Source organism: Cebus imitator, unplaced genomic scaffold, assembly GCF_001604975.1.
Source record: "Cebus imitator isolate Cc_AM_T3 unplaced genomic scaffold, Cebus_imitator-1.0 Scaffold113, whole genome shotgun sequence".
NCBI classification, from domain to species: domain Eukaryota; kingdom Metazoa; phylum Chordata; class Mammalia; order Primates; family Cebidae; genus Cebus; species Cebus imitator.
The window spans coordinates 5948985-5957158 of record NW_016107428.1 but is presented as its reverse complement, the minus strand read 5'-3'; the positions used below and the strand labels follow the sequence as shown (position 1 = coordinate 5957158).

At 37.9% G+C, this 8174-nt stretch overlaps 1 protein-coding gene across 1 annotated transcript in view; it reads right to left on the bottom strand.

Annotated features, from left to right (window-relative positions):
* Window positions 1-7940, bottom strand: part of SLC39A10 (solute carrier family 39 member 10) — a 171505-nt gene extending 163565 nt beyond the window's left edge. Inside the window, exon 1 of the mRNA XM_037742088.1 lies at window positions 7828-7940. The gene's annotated coding sequence lies outside the window, so the exon portion shown is untranslated. The remainder of the gene's footprint in view (window positions 1-7827) is intronic.
* Window positions 7941-8174: the final 234 nt, after the last annotated feature.

Below are 8174 nucleotides of genomic sequence, written 5' to 3'. Positions count from 1 at the left end.
TTAATGAAGGAAAGCATGTACTAGTGATAATTTTTAGAGCAAAATTATTTTACAAAGTGTTTTCTGTTTATGGAAGGAGAAAATATTGGTTTTTAACAATTGCTTATTGTGATTTCAGGTTTTTTTCTTCTTTTGTCTTCTGTTGTTGTTTTGAGACAGGGTCTTGCTCTGCTGCCCAGGCTAGAGTGCAATGGTACAATCATGGCTTACTGTAGCCTTAACCTCCTGTGGTCAAGCGATCCTCCCGCCTCAGCCCACCAAGTAGCTGGGACTAGAAGCTCATACCACTAGGCCTGGCTAATTTTTAAATTTTTTGGTAGAGATGAGGTCTCACTATATTGCCCAGGCTGGTCAGATTTCAGTTTTATAAATTTATAGAAATATTTGTCAAGAAAGCCTAATCACTTTAATTATTGTGCCAGAAAATCTGCATTTAAACTTATTTCTGCCCCAGAATGCATTCTGCTAAAAATGGACTTTTCTAATTATCGTTGGTTATCTCAGATCTCCCACTAATATCTTTCGTATATCTGCTCATCAAGTTGTCCCGATTTCCAAAAGGGATTAGCAGTCTTAACAACTTTGCCACTGTATTAGCTATACCAATAGCACCCTTTGTGAGCCTTTTTCTTATCTTTTGCCTAAGAAGATGTGTTATTGTTTTAGTATCATTTGGTATGGGAAACAATCTGGAATCTACATCTAAAACATGTATTTTTTTTTTTTTTCTTGCTTTTTTGCCAGGCTAAAGTACAGTGGCGCGGTCTTGGCTCACTGCAACCTCTGCCTCCTGGGTTCAAGCAATTCTTCCACCTCAGCCTGATGAGTAGCTGGGACCACAGGCGCGTGCGACCATGCCCAGCCAATTTTTGTATTTTTAGTAGAGATGGGGTTTAACCATGGTGGCCAGGATGGTCTCGATCTCTTGACTTTGTGATCCGCCGGCCTCGGCCTCCCAAAGTGTTGGGATTACAGGTGTGAGCCACCGCACCCAGCCTGTTTTTTTTTTCTTTTTTTAAATCCAAATGGAAATAAGAAGTGCCTGACAAAATTTATTTTTATTTATTTAATTTTTTTGAGACAGAATTTCACTGTTACCCAGGCTGAAGTGCAGCAGTGCAATCTTGGCTCACTGCAACCTCTGCCTCCTGGGTTCAAGTGATTCTCCTGCCTCAGTCTCTGGAGTAGCTGGGATTACAGGGATGTGCCACCACTCCTGGCTAATTTTTGTATTTTAAGTAGAGATAGGGTTTAACCATGTTGGCCAGGCTGGTCTCAAACTCCTAACCTCAAGTGATCCACCTGCCTTGGCCTTCCAAAGTGCTGGGATCACAGGCATGAGCCACTGCACCCGGCCCTAAAATATTTTTTCTGATTTTGGGAAGTAACAGGTACTCTGATTATAGAAAGTAGTTTCTTTTTCACTTTAAGTGATGTTCTTCTCATTCCACTCTATTTTTCTTTCCTTCCTTCATTTTTCCTCTCTCTCCTCACATTTCCTTTCTTTCTTCCTTCTTTCCTTCCTTTTATCCTCTTTCCCTATTTTCTTCCTTTCTTTTTCTCTTTTCTGAAAGAAAAAAAGAAGAAAAAAGAATTGCCTTAGAAGGAGGTAATTAGCTGGGCATGGTGGCTCACGCCTGTAATCCCAGAACTTTGGGAGGCCAAGACGGGTGAATCACGAGGTTAGGAGTTCGAGACCAGCCTGACCAACCTGGTGAAACCCCATCTCTACTAAAAATACAAAAATTAGCCAGGCGTGGTGGCACACACCTGTACTGCCAGCTACCCAGAAGGTTGAGGCAGGAGAATCGCTTGAACCTAGGAGGTGGAGGTTGCAGTGAGCTGAGATAGTACCACTGCACTCCAGCCTGGGCAACATAGCAAGAAAAACATACAAAAAAATTAATAACAATTATGTCTCAAAAAAAAAAACGTAATAGTAATTTAAAAAGTCCCTATCAAACTACCAATGACCTGCTTCACAGAACTGGAAAAAACCACCTTAAACTTCACATGGAACCAAAAGACAGCCCTCATAGCCAAGCCAACTGAAGCAAAAAAAACAAAGTGGGAGGCATCACACTACCAGACTTCAAACTATACTATAAGACTACAATAATCAAAACAGCATGGTACTGGTACCAAAACAGAGATATATACCAACAGAACAGAACAGAGGCCTCGGAGGCAACACCACACATCTACAACCATCTGATCTTTGACAAACCTGACAAAAACAAGCAATGGGGAAAGGATCCCCTGTTTAATACATGGTGTTGGGAAAACTGGCTAGCCATGTGCAGAAAGCAGAAACTGGACCCCTTCCTGACACCTTACACTAAAATTAACTCCAGATGGATTAAAGACTTAAACATAAGACCTAACACTATAAAAACCCTAGAAGAAAATCTAGGCAAAACCATTCAGGACATAGGCATAGGCAAGGACTTCATGACCAAAACACCAAAAGCATTGGCAACAAAAGCCAAAATAGACAAATGGGACCTAATGAAACTCCACAGCTTCTGCACCGCAAAAGAAACAGTCATTAGAGTGAATCAGCAACCAACAGAATGGGAAAAATTTTTTGCAATCTACCCATCCGACAAAGGGCTAATATCCAGAATCTACAAAGAACTAAAACAGATTTACAAGAAAAAAACAAAGAAGCGAAGGATATGAACAAACACTTTACAAAAAAAAGACATGCATGAGGCCAACAAACATGAAAAAATGTTCATCATCACTGGTCATTAGAGAAATGCAAATCAAAACTACACTGAGATACCATCTCACACCAGTTAGAATGGCAATCATTAAAAAATCTGGAGACAACAGATGCTGGAGAGGATGTGGAGAAATAGGAACACTTTTACACTGTTGGTGGGAATGTAAATTAGTTCAACCATTGTGGAAGACAGTGTGGCGATTCCTCAAGGACCTAGAAATAGAAATTCCATTTGACCCAGTAATCCCATTACTAGGTATTTATCCAAAGGATTATAAATCATTCCACTATAAGGACACATGCACATGAATGTTCATTGCAGCACTGTTTACAATAGCAAAGACCTGGAACCAACCCAAATGCCCATCGATGATAGACTGGATAGGGAAAATGTGGCACATATACACCATGGAATATTATGCAGCCATCAAAAACGATGAGTTTGTGTCCTTTGTAGGGACATGGATGAACCTGGAAACCATTATTCTCAGCAAACTGACACAAGAACAGAAAATCAAATACCGCATGTTCTCACTCATAGGTGGGTGTTGAACAATGAGAACACATGGACACAGGGAGGGGAGCATCACACACTGGGGTCTGTCGGGGGGGAAATAGGGGAGGGGGAGCAGGAAGTGGGGAGTTGGGGAGGGATAGCATGGGGAGAAATTCCAGATATAGGTGATGGGGAGGAAGACAGCAAATCACACTGCCTATGCAACAATCTTGCATATTTTTCACATGTACCCCAAAACCTAAAATGCAATAAAAAAAGGAGACAATCACTGAATCCTAATCTGTTAAGAGTTGTTAATTACTTCTCGTAAAACATGGGGCCATTTAGTGGCAACATGTAGCTTCACGCATATTTGAGAGAAGGAATATTGCACATTCTGTTGACTTCGATACCAGATTTATGACTAGGTAACTATAAATAACTGAACATTCCAGCCCTTGTTGGGAGACCATAGATCAATCTGTTGGACCTCAGGAGAATTGAGTAATGGCAATACTTAGTTTGAATTTTACACACGTAAGACAGTGTTTACATGCTCTTCACTGTGCAAAAAGGAGAAGTTCATAATCTTTCTTGATAGCCTCATTATATTTAGAGGACAAAACAGGAAGTGCCATTGTTAATGGGCAGAAACATAAAACACCTTGAACCTTCCTCCCCATGATATTTTGCATGCAGGAACTTTGGGTGGGACCATATGGCTTCCTGCATTTTCTTCAATCAAAGTGGCAAAGTTTGTTTTTGTTTTAAAATACAGTTTAAAGGAAAGATACTTAAACCATTTCAGAAGAGAACAACATTCAGTTCCTTTTAGATTTTTATGAGCATATGTGATCATTTGTCATATGTGGCTAAAAAATGACCAGTACTGATGAAGTGCTATTTTATTTTTAGAGATATGCCTCAGTACATTTTCCCAAAATAATTAAAAAAAAAATAAAATCTCTGCTTCCTTCCAGGAAAGTTTTGTCCATGGCTAAATGTGGGTCCATATACTTTCATGACAAAGACGATCTTTTCATCCAAATATACATGGTCTCTGAAACCGGTAAAGTAAAATTCCATTTCCTTAGTTCCTCGTGCACAAATACTAATATGTCATTTTTATAATACTTGTTGGCTTGAAGTAATGTTTTAAATAAAGACAAAAATCTCATAAACCTGAAAAATGAAGGTTAAGTCAGGAAAGAAATAATATTTTAAATAGGTATCTTGGCCTTTAAACATTCATTTCTAACCCTCCAGATTTTCTCATAGCCCATGTCTGAACAATTATTCTACATGAAACTAATCATTCAGGTAGGGCCCAGAGGCTCAGGCCTGTAATCCTAGCACTTTTGGGAGGCCAAGCCAGGAGGATCCCTGAGCCCAGGAGTTTGAGACCAACCTGGGCAACATAGTGAGACCCCTATCTCTACAAAAAAAAAAAAAAAAAATTTAGAGAGATATGATGGCACATGCCTGTTGTCCAAGCTACTCAGGAGGCTGAGGTGGGAGAATTGCTTGAGCCCAAGAATAACCAGGTTATTCTAATATATTGAGGGAACAGTTTCAGCCAAAATGCTTAATTAGAAGTTAATTTTGAGGGATGAGCAGGGTGAAAAAAAATTTAATTGAATATAAAAATTTTTAGACTGGGCGCGGTGGCTCAGATCTTTAATCCTAGTACTTTCAGAGGCTGAAGCAGGTGAATCATGAGGTCAGGAGTTTGAGATCAGCCTGGCCAACATGGTGAAACCCCATTTCTAAAAAAACTGCAAAAAAATTAGGCCACGTGTGATGGTACATGCCTATAATCCCAGCTACTCAGGAGGGTGAGGCAGAAAAATCTCTTGAACCTGGGAGGATGAGGTTGCAGTGAGTCGAGATTGTGCTGCTGTGCTCCTGCCTGGGTGACAGAGCGAGACTCCGTCTTAATAAAAAAAAAAATTACCTCAAGCTGTCATCATACAACAAACTGCTTAATGCAATAACAAAGTAAAAGACATGATGAACCAGGAAATTAAGATAAAACACTTTTCTACATATACCTGGATCCAGTCAAGTACTTGACCAAGGAAACCTTTTTATGTATCTTTCTTTTTTAAGATACATAATTATTTTATTTCACTTTTTTTTAAGTTCCAGGATACATGTGCGGGATGTGCAGGTTTGTTACATAGGTAAACATGTGCCATGGTGGTTTGCTGCGCCTATCAACCCATCACCCAGGAATAAGCCCAGCATGTGATAGCTCTTTTCCCTAATGCTCTCCCCCACCTATGTATTTTTCTTTGCGGCCTTAAAAACATTTGAGTTTCTTATTCCTTACGTAATGATTTCTGCATACAAACTGTGGAAAACAAAACATTTTCTGACTTATCTATTGTAGATTATGTTATGACTGCCTTTCATGAAAAATAGGCATTTTGCAGAACTATTAAACCAGTCTAAGGATAGATGATATTGTACTGAATCTCCTAATTTAGCAATCTACTCAAGCCTTTTTTGTTTTTTTCTACCATCAAAGTATGGAAAAGGTAATGGCCTAGGACCAGAATGGAGGTCTTTCATCCCTCATGTTTAATTGTAACAGATTTACTTGAAATTACATTTCTCACTTGCAGAAAACTAAGAGAAGGAGCAAGAATCAGCAGAGTAGAAGAGGAAAAGGGGATAACCACAGCATCTCAATGTTTTAGAGTTTGATTTGATCACTGGGAATTTAAGTTAGCCTTTTGCCTTTTCTCTGTCCAAGATTGTAGTGCTTCTGTCTAATTTTTGCTTTACAAGTTGAGTTGGAAAGGTAATGGGTTTTATGTATGCAGCTGGAATTTTGAAATAGAAAATTAAAAGGGAGATGCATTGGCCTGAAGGATCAAAGTTCTATTAAAAAACTGTGTTTCTTATAGGAGGAAGCTTTAAAAACTCGTATTTTAAAAACATTTTACAGTTCACAAAGCACCTTTCTATAAAGTTATTTCATTTGAACATTCAGTGAGGGAGGTCCAGGGTTATAGCACGAGTTACTGGCAGAGCTGTGACCATAACCCATGCATATTTTCTTCTTTGTTCTTTTTTTGAGATAGGGTCTCACTATGTTGCCCAGGCTAATCTCAAACTTTTGGGTTCAAACAACCCTCTTGCCTCGGCCTCCTAAAATGCTGGAATTACAGGTGTGAGCCACCACCCTCGGCCTGCATCTTGTTTCCTTGTCTAAGACTCTTTGCATTATGTTTCTCCCTCTTTCCTTCCCCCTTGCTCCTTCTTTTATGAATGATTCTGATATTTACTTTACGGATGCTTAACATGAAAGACTAAAAGTTTTTGAGGGCAAATTTGGTATCCTACTTAACTTTGCATCTCTGGTATTAAACAGATCCAAAGCAGGTGTTTGGTTAATGTTTGCTGAATGAACAAATGGATAAAATAAAAACTAAAAGGCAAATTCAAAGAGAGAAACAATTTTTCAGATTTTTAAATAAGTAAATGAAAATAGCAAATCAATATTAGAGTTTTTATATAACTTCAGAATGTCAAATGCTATATTAGCTGCTATGCATTTATCTATCATATCTACCTATCATCTATCTATCTATCTATCTATCTGTCATCTGTCTTGTTAGCTTAACTCCAAATAATTCATTTTGTCATCCATTATTATTTACAAATTCTCAGGTCACTAAGTCACAATTATAATTAGGGAAAATGTGTCTTATTTTATTGATAGCATAGAAGTCAGAATTTCTTTTTTCAGTACCATAAGGTTTATGGGAATACAACAAATAAAAATGGTTACAATTATTTGTTATGTCTGGAAGAGTACAAGACTGTGACCACTAATTCATATCTATCATATTTACATCAATTTTAGTTACTTATGGCTATTATATTTCCATTGTGAATTTCACAGGCTATGAAGGCCTTAACTGATCATTTTTATATTACTCTATCTTCATGGCTTATCCACATCTAGATTTCAACTGGCCATGCTTAAGATAAAGCAAGTTTTCACATATATTTTTTTCTACCTTCATGTCTAGGTAGAGATCCTAGATGTGTTGAGCTTCATTTTATTTCCGCACATATAAGTAAACATTTGTACATGTGACTTGGAGGAAAGTTAGAGGAAGAATTTATTTATTGTTCATTTAAGACTAATAATTATTGGGTTCATGTACTAGGAAGTTATACTAAGAAAAAGACTCTCAAGGAAGACACAAAATTTACAAAGCCAAACTCATAAAATATATAAAGATGATGACATATCCAGGATCAGATTTAGATTATCTAGATCCATCCCAAAGAAGAAAATACCAAAAAATAGCCCAAGCTGTAACTTTACCAATTTAGTTACTGCTGTCAAGAAACATTGCACAATGCCATCTAGTGACGAGTGACCAAAGTATGATTAATCCCATAGAAATGACTAGATGAGGAGGGGGAAATTCCCAGGATTTTATATGTAAGAGGGAAAGTCCTTCTAAGAGAATTAAAATGGATAGAGATTAGTTTTATTTCTCCACGTACACTTAGTGTATGACAATTTATCACTGATCTGCAGCTTGGAGTTTTTATTTTGAAATACTGTATTGCCACCTACCTCCAAATCTGCAGTTCAATCTCCTTCTGAAGCTGCCCTTCATTATTCTGTCCACAGCTGAACTCAGAACTGTCAGTGTTCTCCAAGCTGCGGCCCCCCATCTAATGACAGGTGATGGAGGTGGAGCACTTTAGAAACCAGTCTCAACAAATTAAAAAAAAAAAAAAGAACTTCAAAAAAGAGAACCAAGTTGATTCTTAAAACAATCCATGCCACATTAAAAATAATAACAATAAATAAACTTGGAGTTCAAAGAGTAAAACTAAAACAAGGACTAGAGGAAATCATCTCTGTTTTTCTTAGCCAATGACTATGCAGACCTGATGCTGTCTTGTTCTTATACCAAA